The sequence below is a fragment of the Echinops telfairi genome, unplaced genomic scaffold (genome assembly GCF_000313985.2).
Source record: "Echinops telfairi isolate 266 unplaced genomic scaffold, ASM31398v2 ScPeMD7_7469;HRSCAF=8507_1, whole genome shotgun sequence".
Lineage (NCBI taxonomy): Eukaryota > Metazoa > Chordata > Mammalia > Afrosoricida > Tenrecidae > Echinops > Echinops telfairi.
Genome location: NW_022111373.1, coordinates 2,337,346 through 2,363,963, shown reverse-complemented (window position 1 = coordinate 2,363,963; position 26,618 = coordinate 2,337,346). Strand labels below are relative to the sequence as shown.

Below are 26,618 nucleotides of genomic sequence, written 5' to 3'. Positions count from 1 at the left end.
TAATACAACCCCTTCTGTTACGTATGTGCTTACCATGCCAAAGATTATAAACGTCTGTGAGAGGACACATTACTCCCTCACTCTGCTTCTGGTCACCATGAAGGAGGTCCGCTTTTGCATGCCTCTCTGTTGTTTCTTTCATGTACCCTTCAAGTACACATCCACCCCTTGGGCCCATTCAGTTGTAGGGAGGCTGGTCCCCACGTGTGTGTGTCTATCTTGTGTATTATATATGTATATGTGTGTATCTCTGTATATTCTAATGAGCTTTGGTCAAAGTGTTCGAATCATTGTATATTAGATCTCTCTTGGGACAACTACAATATGCATTATCATATTGAAGGCTTTGAGAAGTCCAATCTACATATATGTATGTGTGTATATACATATACATACATATATGCTACATATATAAATTTATGCTTTCACATACATGTATATCTTTAAATAATATCTATATAAAATATAAGCATCTTCTTTAGCAAATGCTACTCTCTGGTTTCCTTCATGGACCTCTCTCTGTGTTCTATCTGAATGACAGGATCCCACCACCAGACAAGCAGCCTATTCCATCATCAGTCATTCCCAATTCTTGAGAGAAATAGTGAACACGAGGTTGTAAAGTTGAGATGATCAACATATGAATTCACACTTTCCATAAAATCCCTGGGTAACCTAGGCAAACTTTTCAGCCTCAGTTCTGCCTTGTATAAATTGAAGATAAAAACTATTTACAGTGTTGCTGCAAAAATGAGAGACATTATTTACCAAGTGGACAGTAAATTTGCTGGTTAACTATTAGCACTATAAGGAGTTCTGGCAGAGGAGGGTTTCGGTGCTCCACTGCTAACTGAAAGGTCAGTGATTTCCACCCCCCAGTGGCTCTCAGGAGGAAGATGTAGCAGTCTGCTTCTGTAAATATTCCAATGGGGCAGTCCTACTCTGGCCTACAGGGGTCACCATGAGTAAAAATCCACTCACTGGAAACAAGTTTTGTTGTTATGTTTTTTAATTTTTAATGTTGCTGTTATATTTTTCCTTATATTGAACCAAAGGTGACCTCCTATGGCCTAAATCTAGTTCTACCTCCTGGAATCAAATAGAACACATCTTTTCTCACGTCCATTCACCTACTTGGCTTTTCCTCAAGTTAAATAGTCTCAGTTCTTACTCCTCCCTCCTTTGGATTCAGGCTGTCAATTTCTACCAACACATTTTACTATTTCTTTTCATACTTTATTTTATTATTCATTTTGAAGTGAGAAACTCTAAATTTGATGATCAGTGTGGCAGAACTTAAAAGGTCTGGGCAAAGACACTGTTGTGGGATAGACAGTGTCTTCAAACTTGTAGTCTATCTACCACGTACTAATTACTACACTCACCACTCTGGGGTAAGAGGACCAGACTCAGTCGGTCACATGCAGCCTGCCTAAAAATGTCCACACTGCTTTTGGATGGAGTGAGAGAGTAAATAGAAACAAGAGCTCAAGGAGAACAAACTGAAAAAGTGGTATCTAGCAGCTACACTGAGTTGTTTTAAAACTCCAGCTACTAAGCTATGATCCTTCAAGATGGTTTCATGGATTACTTAGTAATTCAGAAACCCCATGTGGCACCGATTCAATCGAATCTCTATGGGTGGAGCCCCGGGCCTGCATCTCAGCCAGCTCCCCCAATAAACCATCCAGTCAACCTCCACCTATGGTGCCCTCACATGTGTCAATGTACCGCATGGAAGGGCTTCCGAAAGTTCACGGAACAATGGAATTAAAGGATAATGAAAATTTTCCATGAAATTTTTGAAACCCCTTCAACTTTTAGGCAAGAGAATGCGCATTACTTTTTTTTTTTCTCAAACCACACAAATCCCTTATGTCAGTTTCCCAGGGAGTTATAAGCATGCTCACATTATTTACATGGATGTGCTATACACAAACATAGAGAAAGTATTTTCTGGGATTTTCAATGGCTGATCTTTCAGAACTAAATGTCCAGGCCTTCTTTGTGGGAGGAATGATGGCTAGACTGAGGCGTGCAACCTTTCTGTTAGTAGCTGAGTACATTAGTCATGTCACCACTCAGGGCCTCCACAGGTTCCCTGATATAGCTAAAATACACCATGAAAGTTGGAGAAGGGCAACATGCTCTAGTGGTTCAGATTTAAGTCCTGGTCAATGCACCTCATGTTCAGCTCCCACCTGTCTGTCTGTAGGTGCTTGCATGAGGCTCTGCTGTTGGACTGGCTCCAGCAGAACATCTGAAGCAGGAAGAAAGGCTTGGTATTTTGCCTTCATAAAGTGACCGGTCAAAATTTTCTGGATCCAAACAAACTTAGCCATAGACAACATATTCATATGCATAATCCATGCACAACCAGTCAGAATTTCATTCTGTTATACATGGAGCTGCAGTGAGCCAGGGGCCAGCCTGACAGAGGTTAAAAACAGGAGTAGAAATCCACTACCCTAGAGTTTAGAAAAAACAATTGAAACCATCCAAACCCTCCGAAGAGTTAATAGTCATCAATCGGGTAAAAAAGACCATAGAGAGAAGAGGAAACATGATACACAGAAACCAAGCCAAGCAAATGCTAAGTACCAGGCACTGGAATATGAACAATGTGTGGAATAATGTAGAAAGGGCGGAGGGGGCTCCTTTAAGGGAAGCTGTAAATGACCTGTGTGCCTGATCCAGGACTTACACATAGCAGATTTGGTTCTCAAACCAAGTGGACTGGAAAAGCCCCTGAGTGCTCTCAGTTCCAGTGCAGGCCTTTTGCAAACACACTTGGCCCCCCTTTGGTTCCACTCACACAGATCGCTCCGTCACACAGAAATTTTGCCTTCACTACAGAGATGATTCACACCATCCTAGGCTTGTAGAATCACTGAAAAGGCATTGTACAGGTTCTATGTAATCTCCTTCCTACTAATTTATCTGCATAAAAATTAACATAGAGGAGGGTAGATCAAAAAGCATTGCTACAAAGGGTGGTGAAGAAAGTAGACGGTGGCCAGCTCTCCAAGAGAATAGCATTTGGAGTCTTATAAGGTTTCTTTCCAAACAAGCAGCCATCTAAGTGAGATGTCAGCTAAATCCACAGTGAAGAAGCAAACTGACATCAGTGCCTGAAGGATTGTAAATCCTTTAAGCTGAAACCAAAGGAGGGAATAGTATCAGAACCTAAATTGTGAGACGTTTTGTTTGCAGAAGGCTACGGATGACATTGAAGTCCAAGATACATTTGTGAGATCCATATAGGAACTCAGCCTCTGGTGATTTTCCTCTATCCATCACAGAGTGATGAGAAGAAACTGGTATCAGAGTGCACTGGAGAGATGACTACAGGAGATCAAAATGATAAATCTGATTTAAACAGTGAAAACCTTCTGTTGATTCCCCCGCTGATGCCCACTGGGCCTAATCTGGTTTTCAGCATGTTCCGGGGTGTTTTGCTAGTTTTTTATTCCATATTGGGATTTATCTCAGAAGTATTCTGTCATTCAGGGTAACCCTCTTGAATTTTTGTTACATGTTTTTCTGCTTCTCAGTAGATGAAACCCAGGGTCGATGAGCCTGTGGAGACAGCAAGTAGAATAAGAGTGCCCAGGGAGGTAGAAGGGGAGCGGTGGTGGTGGTAAAGGGAGCTGATGTCAAAGAGCTCAAGAAGGAAGAGAATGCTTTGAAACTGATTGTGGTAGCAAGTGTGCAGTACTACTTGATGTGATTGAACTATGGAACAATATAGCTGTATTAGCTCCCAATAAAATGGTTTTTGGAGGGAAATGTATTGCTAAAAAATCAGGCCAATCTTTAATCCACTGAACCTCACAGAAACTTTTAATAAACAAAAATATCAAAATGTGAAGCTATTGTTTCTTGATGTTCATTCCATCTAGATTTACGGTGTTTCTACCTCTCGAACCTTTCCCTCAAAGAACTCTGCACTCTGAAGTCTTGGTCATCTTGGCATCCCAGGGACTCAAACTGTGTTCCTTTGGAATGTTCTTTGCACTGGGAACAAAAAGACATCTTCAGGGATAAGATCTGAGGTCTAGGGTGGGTGGGAAATTCTCATAGGAAAGCTTTAGCTACCTTTGAAGAATATGCAGGTATACTGTCAGGATGAGAAAAAAAAATCCTCAGTGTAACTCTTTTGGGCTTTCTCTCACCAGTGCAGTTTTCATGTTTCTGGAAATGTCTACATAACAAACTCCTGTGGTTGTTCTGTGTTTGAGAAAATCGATGAAGATTATACCTTTGACTTCCCCTTACCCCGCAAACAGTCACCATACCATTCTGAGCCAACCTCACTGCCTTGAATTTAACTGATCCAATGACTGTCCTCAGAAGCCATTGACTTGATTGGACCCTTTTTGGAAAGCACCCTAAAATCCGGGTATTTACTATTGAGTGAGCTTGTCTGCAGCCATCCACTGACTACACAGACATGTTTAAATACGGTTTGTGTGGGATAAAACCATGTATTGATGAGCTGTAGACCTAGTAGCAATACTTTTCAATTAATCTAGTATTTCTTCCTGATCGTAACTATAAAACCAGTAATCACCATAGATAAATATATATAAGGGCACAGAAAGAAGGGGAAAATGGAAAGAAAACCTTATATTTTCTTTACAAAAAATGACCTTTCATGAAAACTCCTCACTTGTTTTTCATAGACATTTAATATACACTAAACATAAAATGTGCCATTCTTTTGGTTTTTTGAAGGAATATAATAAAGCACCCACCACATGTCTGTCTGTTCATCATACTGGGGCAGCTTGGGTGTTGCTGTGGTATTGGAAGCTGTCAGGGCTACTCCAAACGCCTGCGCAAAGTGAACAGATTAAAGTGGAGTTTCCAGACTAAGAATAGACAAGGAAGGGCTCAGCTCCTCCCTCAGAGGAAGGAACCACTGAAAACGCTGTGCGTAGCACTGAAATGCTGTCAGATACTGAAGACCTGATGCATGGAAACAGCCTTTTCAGAGATCGCTCCAAAGGCTAGGCTCCTCTGGTCGGAAGGCACTTCCAGTGTGACCGAGCAGGAGCTGCTTTCTCAGTGATGATGTGAGGCGGCAAAGCTGTGGGAGTGGAGCCTGTGGGATCTTCATGTGCTGAAGGGGCACAGCTCAAGGTAAGGAGAAACAGCTGCACACATCTGTTAATGATCAAAATTTGGAATTGCAAAGTATGAATCTAGGAAAATTGGAAGTCATCAAAAATGAAATGGAATCTTTTCGAGGCTGCCCCTTCGAAGGTCGGGTAGTTTTCTGTTGGTCTTATGGGAGGCGCTGGGCCGGGCCTGGGGAACCTCCTTTTCTTGGTGGGGGCCAGGCATGCAGTCCAGGTCCCCGTTATGTACGAGGCAGAGGGAACGGACTCCGGTCCCCTCGGCGTCATGTCTTCGGTGCAGGCGGCTACCATCCGCTGGTTCTATCCTCAAACGCCAGGACAAGAGGAGAAACGAGGCTCCTCTCCAGGCTGCACACTTGTCTTCTTTGATTTCAGGGTTCTGAAGGCTGCCTCAGAAGCGGGAGCTGTCATACCCCTTTGTCTCCCCATTGCTATCAATAAAGACTTCCGAGCCCTACTCGAAAAAAAAAATGGAACACATAAAGATTGATACCCTAGGCATTAATGAGCTCAAATGGACTGTATAGGGCATAATGAATAAAAAAATCATGGCCAAGATTTATGCCAAGAATAACACAATCAAGAGGAATGGTGTGGCATTCACTGTCAAAAAGGACATTATAAAACCAAATCTATTTACGTTCAAGGTAATCCAATCAATGCAACCACTATTCAAATATATACAAAATCTAGTGATGAAGAAATTGAAGAATTCTACCAATGACTTCAGTCAGAAATTGAACAAACATGCAATCAGAATGCATTTATAAGCACTGGTGATTATCGGAAAGCAAAATTTGCGGGGAAAAGGAGGAAGCAACAGTAGTTGGGAAATATGGATTCAGTGATAGAACAAAGTTGGATATTGTATGATATAATTTTGGAAAGCCAACGACTTATTTAGAACAAATAACTTTTTCAACAACAGAAAAAGATACTATAAACAAGGACTTTTCTAGAGGAATACACAGAAATCAAACTGATTACATCTGTGAGAAGAGACAATGGAGAAGCTCAATATCAAGCAGCTAAAACCAGGCCAGGGGCTGACTGTGGTACAGACCAGCAATTGCTCAGATGTTTAAAGGTGAAGAAAATTAAAACAAGTCCATAAAAGTCAAAATATGATCTTGAGTCAATCCCACCTCAATTTTGAGAATATCTGAATAACAGATTTGATGCACTAAACACTAACGACAGAAGACCCGATGAGCTGTGGGAGGGCATTACGAACATCATTCATGAAGAAAGCAAAAGGCCATTCAATAGGCAGGAAAGAAAGTAAAAAATCACAGTGGATGTGAGAAGAGACTCTGAAACACGCCCTTCATCATAGAGTACCTAAAGAAAATTGAAGAAAGGATGAAGTAAAAAAAGTCAAGTAGAAAAATTTATAATTGTAATGAAGTGTGCAAAGACTTCGAAGTAGAAAACCAAAAGGGAAGCGCATGCTCAGCATATCTTAACCTGAAAGAGCTCAAGACAAAACACAAACTTTGAGTTATAATATTAAAAGATTCTATGGAAAACTATTGAATGATGTAGAAAGCATTAAAAAAGGATGGAAAGAATATACAGAGTCACTGTACCCAAAAGAACTGGTCAACATCCCACCATTTCAGGAGGTAACATATGAGCAAGAACCAATGATGCTGAAGAAAGAAGTCAAGCTGCACTGAAAGCATTAGCCCAGGGATGGGCAAACATTTGAGGTAGATGAGCCTACCCTGGCCTTCACATCAATTTAACAGTTACTCAAGAGCCATAAATAATTTTTTGTCTGAATAAGATCCTTTAAAAGTTTCAATTTTACTTCAGAGCCACATGTACCTACCCAAGGAGCCACATATGGTTAGTGAGCTGCAGTTTACCCACCCCTGAATTAGTCAAAAACAAGAATCTAGGAACTGATGGAACCCAAATTGAAGCATTTCAACAATCCAAACTGGAAGAATACACTCACCTATGCCAGAAAATTTAGAAGATAGCTACCTACCCAATTGACTGGAAGAGATCCATTTTTTTTCACCCATTAAAAAAAAAAAGATCCAACAGAATGCTCAAATTATAGAACACTCTCTGTGATATCGCACATAAGTACAACTCTGCTTAAGGTCAACCCACAGCAGATGCATCAATCAGTACCAGAGGTTCAGGCTGGATTCAGAAGAGAAAGTGGAAAAGGAGATATCATTGCTGATGTCAGCTGGATCTTGGCTGGAAGCAGAGAATACCAGAAAGGTGCTAACTTGTCTTTTATTGACTATGCCAAGAAATTCAACTATGGGAATTATAACAAATTATGGATAACTTTGAGATGAATGGGGATTCCAGAACACTTCATTGTGCTCATGTTGAACCTGTACATGGATCAAGAGACAGTGGCGTGAAAGGAACGAGGAAGGGAACAGTGCATGGTTTAAAATCAGGAAAGTTGTGTGTCAAGGTTGTATTATCTCACCATACTTGTTCAAACTGTGTACTGAGCAAATCATCAGAGAAGCGGGTTTACATGAAGAAGAATGTGGCATCAGGAATGGAGGAAAGCTCATTAACTACTTTCAATATGCAGATGACATAAACTTGCTTGCTAAAAGTGAGGAGGGCTTGAAGCATTTGCTGATAATGATCAAGGATTGCAGCCTTAAGTATAAGATTGTAATTCAATGTAAAGAAACCCTCACAGCTGGACCAGTAGGTAACATCATGATAAATGGAGAAAAGGTAGAAGTTGCCAAGGAGTTTGTCTTGCTTGGATCCACAATCAATGCTCATGGATGCAGCAGTCAAGAGATCAAAAGACATACTGCAATAGGTAAGTCTGCTGCACAAAACCTCTCTAGAGTATTGAAGAGTAATTATGTTACTCTGAGGACTAATATTCATGACCCAAGCCACGGTATTCCCAATTGCCTCGTATGCATGTGAAAGTTGGACATTGAATAAAGAAGACCAAAGAACAATCAATGCATTTGAACTGTGGTGCCAGAAAAGAACATTGAAAGTACCGTGGGCTACTAGCAGGACAGACAGATATGTTCCAGAAGAAACATAGTCACAGTGCTTCTTGGAGGCAAGGGTGTCAAGACTTTGCATTCCATACTTTGGACATATTGTCAGGAGAGACCAATCCCCGGAGAAGGACATCATGTTTGGTAAAGCAGAGGGGCAAGGAAGGTGTAGAAGACCCTAGGTGAGATGGATTGACACAGTGGCTGCAACAATTGGTCAAGCATAGGAACAGTTGTGAGGATGGGGTAGTACCAGCAGTGTTTCTGTGTATAAGGTCACTATGTGTTGGAACCTACATGAGCCGACACCTAACAATAACATAATAAAATATAAATTTTCTGAGCTCTTAAAAACCTTTATTCTTAAAAATATATAGATTGTTAATTTTTATAGTACACTACCAAGCCTCTAATATACAGTGTAAAATTACCTTGTCTCTAATTATTTTAAATGTATGTGCTGAATTTACTCATTCATTCAGTGAACTTTTACTGAGCACCTAATAACACCTAGCCTTTCCTCAAAAGTCACCATTTGGTAGAAAAACCTGTTTTGGTAACCCTCTATGAAAAAATTAAAAGTAGAAGCAACCTCACCTATTGATTAATCAATCTCTGTGTAGAATTGATGACACATAAAATTTGGAAAGTGAAACATAGGTTGGAGGGAATCACCGGGGTAGGCCCTGGACAGATCGAAAAGATGGCTAGAGACAAAAGATGACAGCATGTTTTTGGTCTTGGGTGGGAGTCAGCACTCCTACATCACTTCTTAGCTCTGTGATTTTGAGCATCTCTGAAGACAATGAAAGTAGTCCTACTTCTTAAAGAGTCATTTGGAAAATTCAAGGAAATGATAACATATCGTCTCAAAACCAAAGTTGGAATATAGTCAATAATCAAAATTAACAGATGTCATTGAGATATTAGCTATTAACAATCATTCCTTAGTCTTTGAGGAAAATACATGAAAATTGAAGTTTCACAAACCATTGTTGATACCTTATCAGCATCCTGGGTAGATAGGCTCAGGACACATTTATGTTCTTAAAGAAAAATGACTGTTCTTTAAATAAATGTCATCATCAAAGTCTCATCTTCTGATGGGGACAGAAGCCCAAAATCTTAGTAGCCCCACCTACTAATTCTCCGCTATTCCTTTGAAGATGAAACATAATCTATTTCCTCACCAATCAAACAAACAATAGATAACTGGAAATATTTCGTAAGGCGGAAAGGAATCTGTTTTCCCAACAGTAATGCTAGCACTACTTTGTGGAAGTTCTTTGCTTAGGCTAATGATTGAAATTTAATCTAAGAAAAACATCAGTTTATAAAAAAATCAGATTTACTTAATTTGGTGATTTCATTTCTAGGCATTTACATGATAGGCTTAATCACAGTCACATTCAATGTACCATTATAGGTAAAAATTGAAGACAAAATGCAGTGATGGGAACCTGGTTAAATAAATAGTATTACTTCAGAGGCACTTTATGCAGTAGAACACCAAGAAGCACTCACAATTATGGTCATATAGATGGCTCTCTAAAATGTATTACGTGAAAAATCAAGTATGAAGGCTAAAAGGGAAATTCATACACACAATATTCTGTATGTACATATTCAACTTCCAGAAGAATGCACAAGAAGCTGTTGATAGTGGTTGTCTCTGTGAAGAATAATTAGGGAATAAAAGGAAACAGGCAGGGAGGGAGATGGAAAACCTTTTCCTTTATTTTATACAATTTAAAAGCATTTGGATTTTTTTATTCTGTATGCATGTTTAGTTTCAGTCAAAAAAAATTCACATTTTTATGCTTTCAGTTCAAAAGTCAAAAAGCTTTCTCAAATTCAAATTAGCACTAGGCTAAGAAGAAACAAGTTGAAAGGGAATTAAAAATAGATCTTCCTTGAAAACTCTAAAATTTTATGAGTAAGGCAAACAATTATGCAGTTAAGTTTTTGTTGATGTCTTTGAGATGTAACAATTTGACAATCAGCTACCTCTCTTTTTAATATACAGCAGAGTAGAGCGGAGACACACCTGAATTGGAACCCTCACTCCAGGTGTCCATAAATCAAGTGGCAGCAATTTGTGGCACAGGAGCCATATCCACCACCCACTCCCTCCTAGTGGGTGTGGTGGAGTCGAGTAAGTTTGGGGTTGTTAACCATGACGTTGGTGGTTCAAACTAACTTGCCACTTCGTGAAGGGAAGATGAGGCTCTGTGTTCCTATAAAGATTCATAGTTTTGAAAACCTAAGGAACAATTTGATTTTGTCCTATAAGGTTGCTAGAAGACAGAATCAACTACATGACAGTAGGTTTGGGGTGTTAGCTTGTCCGTTTTAATGTTGATGTTGTTTTTAAGTGCCGTCAAGTTGGCTTCGACCCACAGTGACACTATGCACAACTGTATGAACAACTTCACGGTCTGGCACCATCCACAAAATTATTCCTATGCCTCAGCCGCTTGGGCAAGCCAGATCACTGGGGCCTTCTCTTTTTTGCTACCCCTCTACTTTAGAAAATGTGATGTCCTTCTCCAGGGACTGGTCTCTCCTGACAACATGTCCAAAGTACCTAAGATGAAGTCTTGCCATTCTTGCCTCCAAGGAGCACTCTGGCCTTACTTCTTCTAAGACAGATCGTTTGTCCTTTAGCAGTTCATGGTACTTTCAATATTCTTCTCCAGCACAATTCAAATGCATCGATTCTTCTTTGGTCTTCTTTATTTATTGTCCAACTTTCACATGCTTATGATGCAATGGAGAATCCCATGGCTTGGGTCAGGCAAACACTCGTCCTCAGAGTAACATCATTACTTTTCAATACTCTAAAGAGATCTTGTGCAGCAGACTTACCTACTGCAGTATGCCTTTTGATCTCCTGACTGCTGCTTCCATGAGCATTGGTTGTAGATCCAAGTAAGACAAAATCTTTGATAAATTCAACCGTTTCTCCATTTATCATGATGTTACCTATTAGTCCAGCTGTGAGGATTCTGGTTTTTCTTATACTGCATTGTCGTCCATACTGAAGGCTGCAATCCTTGATCTTCATCAGCGATTCTTCAAGTCCTCCTCACCTTCAGCAAGCAAGGCTGTGTCGTCTGCACATCGCAGGTTGTTAATAGCCTTTCCCTACTGTTGATGCCACACTCTTCTTCATATAATCCAGCTTTGATAATTTGTTCCTCATCTAGATTGAACAAGTATGGTGGGAGTATAGAACCCTGATGCACACCTTTCCTGATTTTAATGAGCTGTTTTAATGAGCTAAGAATAATTTTTACTTCTTTATGGTTGATTCTTCTAAGGACTGCATACCTCCCTAATGCTGTTCATCTTATATGCCTTTCTATTGTTTGGCTGAAAATTAAGCCAAAAAGTGAGTTTGGTATTGGCCTGAAGGTTGACTAAGAATCACAATCTAACCAATCAGCCTGGTCTTTCTTCTTCTTCTTCTTCATTATGTTCAATTTTGATCCACATCTTTCTCTCAGTTTATCCAGGACTACCCAATGTGATCCTTTTGAGGGCAGTCAGCAGTGGTAACTGGGTACCATCTAATTCTTCTAGCCTCGGGGTCCAGAAGGCTGAGGTTCACACGATCCATAGTTTACTGAAACTCCTGCTTCAAGGAGACTGTGGCTTCCTTTCCTCTTTAGGGAAGAGACCAATAGGTGTCCCTTTGACCATTCCCAAGCTTTTGAGATCCCAGTCACTGCTCACCAAAGGAGGGTGTACAACATTGTCTTTGTGGATGATCTTATGCGAATTGACCTTGGTGTTATTTGAAACCAGGGTCCTAATCCTCAAGGTCCAGTCATTTGTTTCTTCAAGATGTTTGATCTAACTAATAAGCTTCCACACCCATGTATGCTTTACTCTAAAGAACCCTAATGGGGTAGTGGATTACTTGTTGGGCTGCTAACCGCAAGGTCACCAATTTGATACCACCAACTGCTCTGTGGGAGAAAGATGAGGCTTTCTACTCCCATAGACAGTTACATGTCCGAAACCCATAAGGGAAGCTCTACTCTGCCCTATAGAGTCTCTATGAGTCAGAATCAACTCGTTGGCAGTGAGTTTGAGTTTGAGCTATGTTACATTCTATTATATCCATGAATATATTTGTAGCATAGGTAAATACATATGTAGAAATATCTTATGCCAAATCTCTATAAGGTAAAAATATTGATACTAGGCTTCCAACTGGTATATGGATGGGCTTATTCCAACCAATATTTTAAGTATGTCTCAGTGAAGACTGGATGCCTAAAAATAAGTTATCTCAGTAATACATTTAGTTCCATTAAGGTGCCTTGAAAAAACAGTTCAATCAAATCAGTGGCTTCTGGGGGAACCTACTAAGCCAGTTCCTAATCAAGTCAGAGAAGTCAGCTCAGAAGATGATGGTAACTGCTTGGGGGGACTTCAAAAGGGTAATCATAATAGATTCCAGTAAAGGACATAAGATGAGCACAGAGGCTTACAGTGAAGAAGTTTCCAGAAAAGTGAAACCTGTATTGGTGAGACCAGGAAAGCTGTGCCAAGGATTTCTTTTTCTTTTTAATATCACAATAATGCACCTGCTCAGTCCTGGTGGTGTAGTGGTTACACGTTGTGCTGTGATCCGCCTGGATGGCAGTTCAAAAGCACCAGCAGCTCTGCATGAGAAAGACTGGGTTTTGTACTCCTGTGAACAGCGAGAGGCTCAGAAACCCACAGGGTCACTATGAGTCAGCATTGCTCCGTGGCAGTGAGTTTGGTTTGGCCTGGAGAAGTGAACTTGGAGAATTTCATTGAAACACATCACCCCATCCAACTGATTGCACTGATTTGCCCCTGCAATCTTCTTTTTTGTTCTCCAAACTCAAAGAACATTCCAAGGGAACACAATGTGAGTCCTTGGAGGATTTTCATACTGTCATTTTGACCTGGTGTAAATCAAAGAGCACAAAATTCTTCAGGGAAGGATTATAGAGATGGAAATATCGCCTGTAGAAGTATATTGAACTAGATTTAGAATTTCCATGAAATAATAGCTTCACATGTTGACGCTTTGACTTGATAAGCATTTCTATGATTATGTTCATAGTCTGTCTGTCAGTTTGCTATATTACAGTAGCCTGCCAGTTGCTGTGATGCAGGAAGCTAGGTCACTTGTATTTCAAATACCAGCAGGGTCACCCAAGGAGAACAGTTTGTGACAGAGCTTCCAGATTAAGACTAGACTCTGAAAAAGTCCTAAGCTGTCCACTTCTGAGGAGTTAGCCACCGACCACCTCATGCACATAAGCAGAGCAGTGTCAGGCATCGCCAGAAAATGAGATCCTCAGGTCAGAAGGCACAGAACATAGGACTGAGGAAGAACTACCTTCTCAAGTAGAGTCAACCACAAAGGTGCGGGTGGAATAATGTCTTTGAGAGTAAAGCCGTCAGCACCTGCCTTTGCTGGTGGAGTATGACGCAATATGAGAAGAAATAGAAGCAAACATCTATTCATAATCAGAGCTTGGAAAGTATGACATTTGAATCTAGAAAAATTGGAAGTCATTAAAAAATGAAATTAATTAGTAAAGATCCATATCTTAGGCATCAGAGATCTGAAAATGACTGGTATTGACCATTTTGAACCAAACAAGCGTATGGTTTACTGTGCGCAGAGGAATGGCATCATATTCATCATCGAAAAGAACTATTCAAGATCTGTCATGACGCACAATACTCTCTGTGATTGGATCATATCTTTACACATACAAGGAACTCCAATTACTACAACTATTATTGAAATGTATGCATCAACCCCTAAAGCTAATGATGAAGATATTGAAGAATTCTACCAACTTCTTCAGTCCAAAATTGAGTAAATGTGCAATCAAGATGTATTGGTGACTGGAATGCAGACATTGGGAACAAAAAGGAAGAAATAGTATTTGGGAAACACAGCCTTGGTGATAGAAACTGAAAGCTGCAGATCACATAACAGAATTTTGCAAGACCAACCACTTCTTTATTGTAAATACCTTTTTCCAACAACATAAACAGCAACTATCTATGTGAACTTCACCGGATGAAAGGCATAGGAAGCAAATTGGATACACAGGAATACAATTGACTACATCTCTGGGAACAGACACTGGAGACGCACAGTATCTTCAGACAATGCAAGGCCAAATTGACTTTGGAATTGACTTTCAACTGCTCAAAGTTAAGTTCAGGTTGAAGCTGAAGAAAATTAAATAAATCTGATATAGCCAAAATACACCTTAAGTAGATCCCATCTGAACTTTTATAACATCTCAAGAACAGATTTGACTCACTGAACAGCAGACCTGATGAGTAGTTTGACGACATCAAGAACATGGGGCACGAAGAAAGCAGAAGGTCATTCAAAAGACAGGCAAGAACAAAAAAATCTAAGTGCATGTCAGAGAAGACTCTGAAACTTGCACTGTGTCACCAAACAGCAAAGGCAAAGGAAGAAATGATGAAAAATTTTAAAGAGCTGAACAGAAATTTTCAAGGGGCAACTCCAAAAGACAAGGGAAAGTATTATGATGAAATGTGAAAATTGAAAGCCAACAAGGAAGCACGTGCTCATCATTTCTCAAGCTGAAAGGCAGGAAGAAAAAACGCAAGCCTCAAGTTACAATACCAAAAGATTCCGTGGGTAAAATTTTAAATGAGGCAGGAAGCATCAAAAGAAGTAGCAGGAACACAAAGAGTCACTGTACCAAAAAGAACTGGTCATAATTCAACCACTGCAAGAGGTAGCATATGATCAAGAATCAATGGTCCTGAAGAGAGAAACCTAAGTTGCAGTGAAGGCATTAGCCAAAAACAAGGCTCCAAGAACAGACAAAATAGCCACTGAAATGTTCCAACAAGCTGAAGAAGCAGTGCAAGCAGTCATTCACCTGTACCAAGAAATTTGGAAGACAGCTACCTAGTCAGCTGTCTGGAAGAGAGCCATCTATTTCAAAAAAGGTGCCCCAACAGAATGTTCAAATTAGAGAGCAATATTATTGATATAACATGCAAGTAAAATTTTGCTGGAGATAATTCAATTAAGATGGCAACAGTACATGGACAGGAAGCTTCCAGAAATTTGGCCTGGATTCAGAAGAGGATGACAAACAAGGGACATCATTACTAATGTCACATGGATCATGCCTCAAAACAGATAATATCAGAAAGATGCTTATGTGTGTTTTATCAACTATGCAAAGGCGTTCAATTGCATGGATCATAACAAACTAAGGAGAGCACCGAGATGAGCAGGAATTGCAGAACATTTCTTGGTGTTCATGCAGAACCTCTACACAGTCAAGCGGCAGTCAATGGAACAGACCAACGCAATACCTAGGCTCAATCTCAAGGCATAAAATCGTGAAAGACACATGCCAGGGTTGTTCGCTTACCATACTTATCCAATATGTTTGCTGAACAAGTAATCAGAGACGCTGAATTATATGCAGAAGAATGTGGCATCAGGTTTGGAGGAAGGCTTATTGATAACCAGCAATATGGAAATGACACAACCTTGCTGGCTGAAAGTGAGGAGGGCTTGAAGCACTTGCTGATGAAGATCAAGGATTGCAATCTTCACTATGGGTTTCCACTCAGTGTAAAGAAAACCAAATCAACTGGACCAAAAGATTAAGTTTTCAAGAATTTAATCTACAATCAATGCTCAGAGACGCAGCAGTCCAGAGGCCACAGCGTGTGCTGCGTGGGTAAACCTGCTGCACAGATCTCATTAAAGTATTGCAGAGCAAGGGTGTCATTTTGATGACTTAAGAGTAGCTGACTGGAGCCATGGTATTTCCAGAATGTGAAAGGTGGATACTGAATTAAAAAGACCGCTTTGAATTCCAGCGGTGGTGACGAATATTGAAAGGACACAGACTGCCAGAAGAACAGATAAATCAGGTACAGCCAGCATGCTCCTTTGGGCACGTTGTCAGGAGAGGCCAGTCCCTGGAGAAGGACACCTGCCCGGTGACGTAGAGGAGCAGTGAGAGAGCGAAAGGCCCTTGAGAAGACGGACTGGCTCAGAGCCCACAACAAGGGGCTCCAACAGCACGTGTGAGTGCGGCCTGGGAGCACGTGGTGTTTTGCTCGGTTGAACATTGAGTAGCTGTGAGTGGAAAATGACTGGAAGACAGTTATGATTCTATAGCAGTGATTTTTTTTATGTATCCTCATATATTAATAGGTATTGTCCCATTTTCCTTCCCAGACCCATTTAGCTTTCATGTTTATTTATGTTTCCACTCATAAATAATTGTTGTTGTCGCATTGTATAAAAAATAGCATTTTCTCTATTGTCTTTAACTCTCATACTTCTTCCATTGTCTTCCTTTGCCTTTATTTTTCATTTTTCCATTTTAAGTGGTTGAAAAGGTTTTAAAGAATACGTGAAAAATACATAAAATTCAAATTCCAGTGCCCACAAATAAAATTTTATTGGAACACAGCCAGCTCACTCATTTGTACATTGTCTACAACTACATTCACACTATGTGGCAGAATTTAGCTATTGTGACAGACACCATATGGACCACAAAGCCTCCGATATTTGCTAGCTGGCTCTTTTACAGTAAAAGCTAGCAGAACTCTGCTTCATACAACTGAATTAACCGAGCCTCAGTTTGCTCATCTATAAAGTAAGGACAACAGTAACGCAGTTTCAAAAATCAGCTATGAAGATTAAATGTGATCATGTGTGAGGACTCAGCACTTACTCAATTTTCCATTGTTTTTATATTTTCCCACTTAAATCAGATTATCTTTTACCCTCAATGAAATGTCAATTTGATTAAGCTTTAAATATAAGTGCATGCTTGGGTGCATGCGCATGTGAGTGCGTACACACACATACACATCCTTACTCCACACTTAACCACCTATCTCACTACCTGGCTTTTGTATTCATTGATCCCTTCAGGACCAGTGGTGAGAGTGGCAATACCAGGAGGGTGGAGGGAAGGTGGGGTAGAAAGGGGGAACCTATTACAAGGATCTACATATAACCTCCTTCCTGGAGGATGGACAACAGAAAAGTGGGTGAAGGGAGACATCAGACAATGTAAGATATGACAAAATAATGATAATTTATAAATTATCAAGGGTTCATGAGGGGCTGATAGCAAGGGCTCAAGCAGAAAGCAAAGATTTTGAGGATGATGAGGGCAACAAATGTACAAATGTCTTTGACACAGTGGATGTATGCATGGATTGTGATAAGAGTTGCACGAGCCCCCAATAAAATGATTTTTAAATAGTATAAAATCTATTATCTAACTAGCTTGAACATTAATGGCATACACCTGTCAGCAATGAATGCTAAAGTGTTGGTGAGAGTAATTCTTGTTACGGTGGCTAAGGTTATAAATCAACTTGATTGGGCAATGATTCTCAATAGTTTGCCAGTGATCTCTTCTTTGTAATCTGATGTGCTCATCCTCCATTTTTACATAATAACCCAACCAGGTGAATGAGTGAGGACTGCATAAACACCAAAAATTAAAAAAAAAATAAACCGGGTGTGTCTTCAGTGATGTTGCTATTAAATGCTATTGAGTAGGCTTCCATCCATAGAGACCCTGTACACAACAGGAGAAAACATTGCCCGGCCCAGCACCATCCTCACAGTTGCTCCTGTGTTGAGCCCACTGCTGCATCCACTGTGTCAGCCCATTTCATTGAGAGCCTTCCCATCTTTCATCGCCTTCGAACAACGGTGTTGTAGGTTGGAAGAAAGAAGAAAGAAGCTAGAGGCTGGGGCATGTTGGTTACCTAAGCCATGCAGCTACAATCATGATTTCTGTTACTTTGACTGATAGGTCTCCACACTCATCTCACTCAGGTTTGGGTTCCCAGCTGTCAAAATTCTTTCTCAGGATCAATCTTTGAACCATGTGCCCCTGTGTCCGGAGCTTTGGAGGTGAATCTTAGAAAGAAGTCTTCTATTCATGTGGAACAACCTGTCGTTTTTATTATCTAGTTTTCACATTCATTTGAGACTACCGAAAACACTGGGGCTTGGGTTAGCTGTACTTCAATTATCAAGGAGAAGATCAAGCAAACATCTTTGCTGTTTAATGCAATAGGAAGACCTTTTGCAGCAGATTGGCCTGATGCAATATAAAAGTTGATTTCTTGGGTGCTGCTTCCATGGACATTGATGACAGATTCAAGAAGAATTAAATCATTGCTAACTTCAATGATTTAACTAACACTGGCCTAATCATATTTGCACTACCCGATTCTTGCAACAACTCTGCAGATCAGTTATCACTACCCTATCCCATACACAATGAAACAAAAGCTCCAAAGAGTCGCGTGACGCAGCACGGCTCACATGCCCCCAGTCTTTTCTGTCTTTCCTTCTCGGTGTCCAGCTTTCACAGGCAAACCAGCTGAGAAGCCTTTGGAAATGGAGCCCCTCCCCTCTCCCCTACCTCCGGGGTCTTCTCTGTTACAAAAGGCCACTTTAGATGAGGTGCAGGAGCGCTCCCAACAGGACAAAAACGCTAAACACTCATTTTGGCAAGGCACCTCCCAACCTGGGAGCTCACGACTGACCCTGGCAGCTTGTAGAAAGAATCTCTCTTGCTAATGAATGAACCACCAGAGATTTACTGGAAGAGAATTAGTTATTCAAATGTAAGTGGAATGAGCCCTGATCAGCAGTCAGATGCCTACATGACACCTGATTTTAAGGAGTAAATAAACTTGTAAATCATTAAAGGAGCAAAAGATGGTAGGGGAGAAAATGTAGGCATCATCATCACTCCTTAAAAGAAAGCTGCCTTTTCCCGTGAGTTGTGCTCCACCTTGCACCTTTCCAAGGAATCTCTCTTTCCCAGTTATCGCCTCCCTAAAAGCCCGATTAGTGTCTGTCTCCATCTCTTTCTCTTTTAAAAGCTGTGATCAGAGAAGAGCAAATGCCTCATTTAAGGTTTGCTATTTCCACTGGGCACAGAAACTGCCTGGCCTTCCAGCTGGCTCTGTGCCCAGGTTCGTTAGGCCAGCATTGGACAGTCTCACAGTCACGTGACAATGGTGTCTTAGGTCTGAGGTAAGTAGCAAGCTCACCAGAGAGTATCGTCAGGGAGGCAGACATACTGGTGTTGAGGGCTGGCTGCATTTATACCATCGTTCCTCCACCTTGTCACTGCTGGCATCCTGGGCCAGAAAAATATTTGCTGTGGAGGAGCTGTCCAGGGCTCAATGTCTACCAGGGCTGTCAGGGAAAGTGTTGGACCGGCTACCAGCCACTTTGTGGTGCAAAAAAATAAGGCTATCTCCTCTCTAAAGATTTATGGCCTGAGAAACCCTAGAAAAGGTTGCTAGGAGTTGAATTCAATTTGCTGGCAGTGGGTGAGTGCCTGCATCTCTGTTCTCTACTGGCTAAAAGCCACAAATACCCCTGACACACATACACACACTCAAGTTGTGACAACCAGAAACAGCCAAGCGTCCCCTTGGGGCAAAATCACCCTGGCTGAGAATTACTGTTGTGGACACAGGCTTTAAAGCTAGATAGGCTAAGGTTCAAATCCTCCCTTGGCTAATGCACCAACCAGCTAACCAGGGCTAAGACCACTTTATCTTCTTATTTTTTATTTTGAAGGTAAGAGAGGCTCACTATGCATAGTTTTAAAGGCTAATACATTACTTACACAAGGTGGAAAACAAAACTACCTGTGCCCCTCCCAGACTATTCCTCAACATAACTGGTTACAAATTGGTGTGAGGGCTGCTTCGGATATTTTATTTCTAAATACAAGCATTTGTCTGATATATACTCACACATATATAAATATTTTGCTCTACATAAACAGTCATCTAGATGTATCATTTTGCTTTTTTATATTGAAATATCAGATACTGTGCTGGATGACTACATACCTCCACCCTGCTCAGCATGCCACTTGAATATTTGAACCTGATTCCCCATTATAAAAGAAGGGCGGCCACACCGCCTACATAGAGTGGTCAGCATTAACTAAGATTGTGTGTGTGTGGATGAGTAGAACTAAAAGTTGGCTCATATTGGCACACAGTAAGGTGCTCAGGAGATGGTAATTAGTATGTATTCAACAACTATTAACTCGGATATTAGTCTTATACACACAGCAGTATACCAGGTAGATATAAGCCTGCTCCCTGGGAGCACACAGTCTAGCCAGAGGAATAAAGGAATAAAGACTCTGTAAGAGGATTAAATTACGACTGTGTGATCATGCAAAGCTCAGACCAGTAGGAGGGGGAGACCTACTCAAGCCTGAGGGCAATCAGAGAAGGCTTTCTGCAGTGACACGCAAAGTGAGCCTTCAGGATGAGGGGGCCAGCCACGTGAAGGAGGATGGATGAAAGCCCTGGGGCAAACTATGCAGTAGTTATATAAGAGTATTGCAAACTCGAAAGGGAGCAGCAGGATAGCTCAGAGATGAGCGACCTATGGGGAGGCTTCACAAAGTGGGTGGAAAAAAATGGAACTGGAAAACAATGAAATTTTCCCATGAATTTTTTGAAGACCCCTCATATAATTTGCTTTCATAATTACTACTGTTATCTCCCTACATACTGCTTTGAAAGTTATACTACCAAAATTGTGAAGAAGTCAAACTCTTATGGAAAAACATGGTTGTGAAAAAAGCGGAAAAACAAGAGAGCACACAAGAAAATTACAGACAACAGAGTCATGAACACGGCTGCGACCGAGAAGATTCTACAGAAAACCCCCCGCGGCATTAGCTTGGCGGCAGCAGCATCCTTACTCCCTGACTCACCTCCCACCTGGCCAACCAGGACTGTTCAGAATAAACATCTTTGAAGGAAAGGATGGCCCTTCGCTTTCTCTTACGGCCGAACGGATCAGTGTTGACCAGATGTAAATAATACGCACACATTTCCCAAGCACACAATAATCCCTCTTTATCTGAAAGTGCAGGATATGTTCTTTTGTCACAGATAACTTGATGTCCTGAACATCTGGGAGCCATTATTTGATATGCTAGCAGAACCACATTTCTCAAACCACACGAGCTAACTCAGATGGCAGGAATTTATAAGAGCATGCCCATTGGGGCTGTGGCTCTCTCCTTCAAAGCTGGTCACCAGCACACTTTTAGAGACTGCCCTTTCCTGAAGCAGAGACCAACCTAATCTGTGCCTCCAGGCCTCGGTAGGTACACTGGGAAAAACGATCGCGTCCAGTGTCCTTTGTTTCAAAAAGCCCAGAGCAAAGGCATTTTCTTTTCCACAGAGGACACCAATCTCTCTGCATAAGCCTCACACGGAGAAGCTGCGCTCCATTTGGATATGTGCGCCTGAATCTACGGCTCTAGCGAGATAAAATGTGGCACCGCAGCCATCTATTCCCCTGACACGCTTGCAAAGACAATAGCACACACAATAGAGGAAGGAGCTCCCCATGCAATGAATGGAAGCTCTAAGCTAACTAGCTGTATTTCATTTCTGTACTACAAACATCCAGTAACCTGCTTATTTTTCTTGCTCAGTCGCTTGAATTTGAAAGGGACGAGAGTTTAATTGAATAAGCACAGCCTTCCACTTACTTCCTAGAGTCCCTGAAAAACCGCACGTGTGTGACTTTGGTAAACGGCATCTACCATGGAACGACAAGCAGAAACAAACCAGCCGCCTTTGCGTCAATTCTGACAGATGGCGACCCCACGCGCTAGAACGGAGCTGTTCTAGGGGTTCGGATGCTGACCTTCACGGAAACAGAACACTAGGGTTTCCTTTTGTGCAGTCACTCAGTTGCTTTGAAAGGCCAACCTTGAGTTCAGGGGTCAAATGTCAAACCATTGGCACCACTGGAGCTTCCCTGAACCTACCTTACTTAGATATTTAACTTAGGTTACTGGAGAAACTCTTCTGTAGAAGCCATTCGTAAAGTAAATTACCACCTCATCTCTCAACTCCATCAGCTCAAGATCAGAAGGAGCGTCAAGGGCACCTCCTCCCCACGTTCCAGCCCCTCTACAGCAAACCAGCCATCACCATCTTAGATGTGTACAGCCAGTGATGGTGTCTCACTCTCTCCCATGGACTGAGACCAAACATCATTTTGCAATTCCCACCCACTGGGCAACCCTGTAGAACCCAAAAGTATCTTCCACTCTGTCTACCGGAAGCCTTACAAATACCCAAGGACAGCTATTATATGCCAAGGAATTCACGCTTCCGTGCCCCATGCTGGTTGTTGTCTACACTTGCTCATACCCAAGTGTTTTCATTGCTCCAATCCTATTTGAGAACTATTCGTAACACATTGAAAGCATCCTGGATAAAGAACCATGTGCCTTGTTAGGAAACCAGAATGATGAGGGTTCACCTCGAATCTGACAGGACAATTTTGTGAAGACAAACTGGGAATTTCTCCTTCCGCCTAATCACTGATAGGAAAAATGGTCCTCGCTAAAAGCAAAACTCATAATTATTAGCAGATGCTCGCCAACATTTATGTGGCTCCTATCCAAAAACTATATATATGTCTTTCTTATGGGTATGGTTGTACAAATCATTTATCCTAGCTGGGTCATCAAGAAGAGGCATGGCTTACCATTAGGCAGTCTGTGTGTTTCTATCCGGCTTTCCTTGCACTTCTTAATACCTGCTTGAAAATATTCCCGGCATGAAGCTCCCATCTTCGTGCCATGACAATGTGCCCCATGCTTCTACCACAGGACAGCTTGTTACTACCATGAAATACTTCACTCCTCCAGTGGGAATCATCATGCTGATATTTATTCTGATTTCATGACAATAACATTTATAAATTTGAAAATGACTTTAAATAAATTTATATTTTATGGAACTACCAGAATTTTCACGCCATTGAGAGGCAGGGGTGTACATGTGTGTGGGAGATGGTCTTCGTCTGTAGTGAAGTCACATTACATGTGAAGCCCCACAGCGCAGAGGATCCAGTGTATACAGAGAATGCTGACACTTTAATCATCTTTCTGTCTGTGGGTTTGAATTGAACTGCACCTCGGTATGGGGCAAAGTGACCATGCCTTCACGTATAATAGTTCTCATTTGAATCCTCAAAGTCTGACTGAGGAGACTGGTTTTTCCCACCACTTGGCTGACAAGAGATCCATTTGATTCTGTTAGCTGGCAGCACAGATTCACTAAAACTCCTTGTTCCTGCCCAAAAAGCCCAGAACTCTCAGTTCCAAAGTGCTAATCAGTTACCAGAAACAAAGCAATCAGGGTATTCCCTGATGGAGACGTGGTGCATCCTTTCTTCCTGATAGTGTCCATTTCAGCCCTGCAGCAAGCCAGACCTTTAGAAGACCGTGTGCTGGGTATCAGTCTGGTCTCTGGTGGAATTCATTTATAGAATTGTACTTTGGAACCAAGCCCTCAGTGTAAGTCTCCAAGAAGCCTTGGAAGAAACCGTCTTAAAAACATACTGTGGCGTTTACTATCAAGCAACTGCCAATAAAATGGTCCACCCCAACACAATCTTTTCTGAAAGCCCCCAGGAGGAAGGGGTCTCTCTCTGGTCTTAGGACCAAGAGGCCTGTTTCTGGGGAATGGCTACCTCATTTCATTTCATAGTATTCCAGGGCCGTGTGATTCTTCCTTGTTTTGGTTAATAGGGAGCCTAGCACCTTGGACCAGTTCTAAAAGTGCACAGAAACTGACTATACATATGTTTTTGGTACAGCCTTTGATTTTATTTAACTTACATTTGAAATATTTTCCTTTTTGCTTAAATTTTAGTATGTATTTGTTTTATCATCTGACACGTATATATTCCCAGAAGCTAACTTTTGATGACTGTGTGGAAAAGAAAGACTAAACTCCCAGGCTACCATTCATTTAGCTACAGATCTGAAAGAAGTTGAGTGATGTTTCAAATCAGTTTCTGAGAGGAAGTTGAGCATTCATGGACCTGTAATGCAAACTCATTTCTCTGCATGTCTCAGAGTTAGTGAGGGAGAGACCAGAGCTTGAACAGAGGACAGGTAGGGGCCTGGAGTGATGGCGCAGTCTGGCAAATGAAGTGCTACAATGGCGCAGTGGCTCCACTGGGCTCTCACAGGGGCATGGCTTCACCAAAATCGGGGCCACGGTTCCTCTGTTGTGACTGTGAGTGACAAATTCCACCTTCTATATCCCTTTCTGCCATTATTTGGGGGGGGTCAAAAGAAGAGCAGGAACTGTGCAGGGACATCTGTGGCCAAATGCCTCTCCTTTTTGGCTGGATGTCACCTTTTGGGTGGGCTGTCACTGCCCATAGAACTACCCAACCCCCCAGGGAGAGCAAAGAAACTCAGCTCTTACTGCAATCACACAGACGCACAAACAGGCTCCACTTAGGTCCTTTGGGAACTAGTACATGTTGCTAAATCCCTATGGCCCCAGCACCCCTGCAGGACAGATAAAAACTGCTTCCTAGACCTTCCAAGGTTGTAAATTTCATGAAATTAGACCACTTGATCTTTCTCCCTTGGAGCCACTGGTGTGTTTGAACTGCTAACCTTTCAGTTAGCAAACTAATGCTTAATCCACCATACCACCAGGCTTCTTCCTCGTGTTGCTATGGGTATAAGAGAGACAATAACATATATTCTACAGATAAGGAAACTAGTGCTCAGAGAAGTTCAGCACTAGTCTGAAAACACAGAGCCCTTACATGGGAAAGCTGGAAACGGAACATGGTCTTTGGGACTGCAAAGCTTTTCCATAAACCCCCTGCCATCGAGTTAATTCTGACTCACTCAGGGAGAACTGCACTGGTGAGCTTCTAAGACTGTAACTCTGGATGAGCATGGAAAGCCCTATCTCTCTCCTGCGGAGTAGCGAGTGGTTTTGAACTGCTGGCCTTGAGGTTACCCAATACACCACAGTACCACTCATCAAACATGTCATCAGGACAAAAGAGACTATTAAGGCCTCCAGCAATGAGTTGCTATATAATTCAACTAAAGACCTAGGGAAAGCAAACCTCCATCTCAGGCCTAGTGGTCTCAGGGACCGAGGTGATTCTGGGGGTGGGTGCGAAGCAGCCCTCGCTCCCGTGTGAAATGCTCTAATCCACTCACAGTCTCAGCTGACGAAAATTTAAACAGCATTATTGATCGATTTTAAAATTCAGCTGACATTTTTTCCCTACTGAGAATTTCCCCAAACCAAGGCTGGTTCATTAGGGCTTAACAAATACAAGATAATTAATTCAAGGGCTGTTGCCATAGCAGGTGGAATCGCAAAGAAGGGATTTTCCCCCCCTTTTTTTTTACAAAACTAACACTGCGTTTTATGAGTTTGGGGAGAGGCAATAAACATGTCTTTGAAATGGATTTTTTCGTGCTGAAAGAACAGCTTACGCACAGGAACAGAAAGCCGCAGTGCCCAACAAGTTCACGGTGAGTTCTACTGCCCTTTTGGATTCTCTGTTACTCTATCCAAAGAGTGGCACACAAACCCAGAACAATTTTTGCCTCTTGGCTCTGAAGGTACAGGGTGCTGGGTGCCCCTAGAAAAGTCAGGAGGGAAGCTGGAACACAACACTGGCATGGCTACCCCGAGCTCCGTGTGCAATGGAGCCTCCCCAGTGATAGTGGGTAGAGCTGACTAAGCCAGAGGAACGCTGAAAGTCATTGAGTACATGCACACACATCACCTCCTTGGTCCATTGCAAACATGACCCCACTTAGTCTGCACCAATGTTCAACAAGACAGACCTCATGATCCCCACTAAACGGAAGAGACATGCTTCTTTAAACCCCAGCTCTTGTATCCCACAGGACTCTGTATCCCATAGGATCCAACTCCGGCCTTTTTCTATCCTGAGCCGCCCTTCTGGCCTCTGGTGGTTAAAAACGCCATTGAATCCCGCTGGTTTTACAGAAGGGATCCTCATACCTCATGGGTTAAACTGCACCCCTGGAAATCAGCAGAGTATCGGACTTCAGTGTGTTCATTTTCCCTTCTTTTACGAGGAAAACATATCCAGGAACCATGCTGCCTGAAACCAGTTTTGAAGACATAACTCATAGTGGAAGGGTCCTCCGGAGCCGTAGAGCCCCCCTGCTTTAGTCCAGGGATGACGAGCTCACGGGAAGAGAGGCCATGAGATTTGCTCCAAGTTGCACACCTGACCAGCGGGTCACGTCCTGCCTCAGCCCAACTCCAGGGACTCTCGGTCGAACGGTGCAGGGTAGGGATTACATTTTGTCCGATCAGCTGCTTTGGCAGGGGAAATAAATCATCAGTGTATCTTAGAAATGCTAAGGAGCAACCCCCCAACAGAAAAACCTACTTGAAAAAAACGAACTCCCGTGCTGGAGAACTAACACAGGGACACGCTGTGGTTTGACAAAATGAACGAGATGGACGACTGTCAAGAGAGAAAGCCCCGGAAACAAAGCGCAAAGCCACTTATTTTTATCTTATA

General features: G+C 41.8%; 1 protein-coding gene and 1 non-coding gene across 2 annotated transcripts in view; one reads left to right on the top strand and one right to left on the bottom strand.

Annotated features, from left to right (window-relative positions):
• SPOCK1 (SPARC (osteonectin), cwcv and kazal like domains proteoglycan 1) overlaps positions 1 to 26,618 on the bottom strand; it is a 407,575-nt gene that overhangs the window by 361,924 nt on the left and 19,033 nt on the right. The window lies entirely within an intron of this gene.
• Positions 5,322 to 5,468, top strand: LOC115873868. Its single transcript, XR_004048645.1, has one exon. It is a non-coding gene; the product is annotated as a small nucleolar RNA SNORA57 (small nucleolar RNA).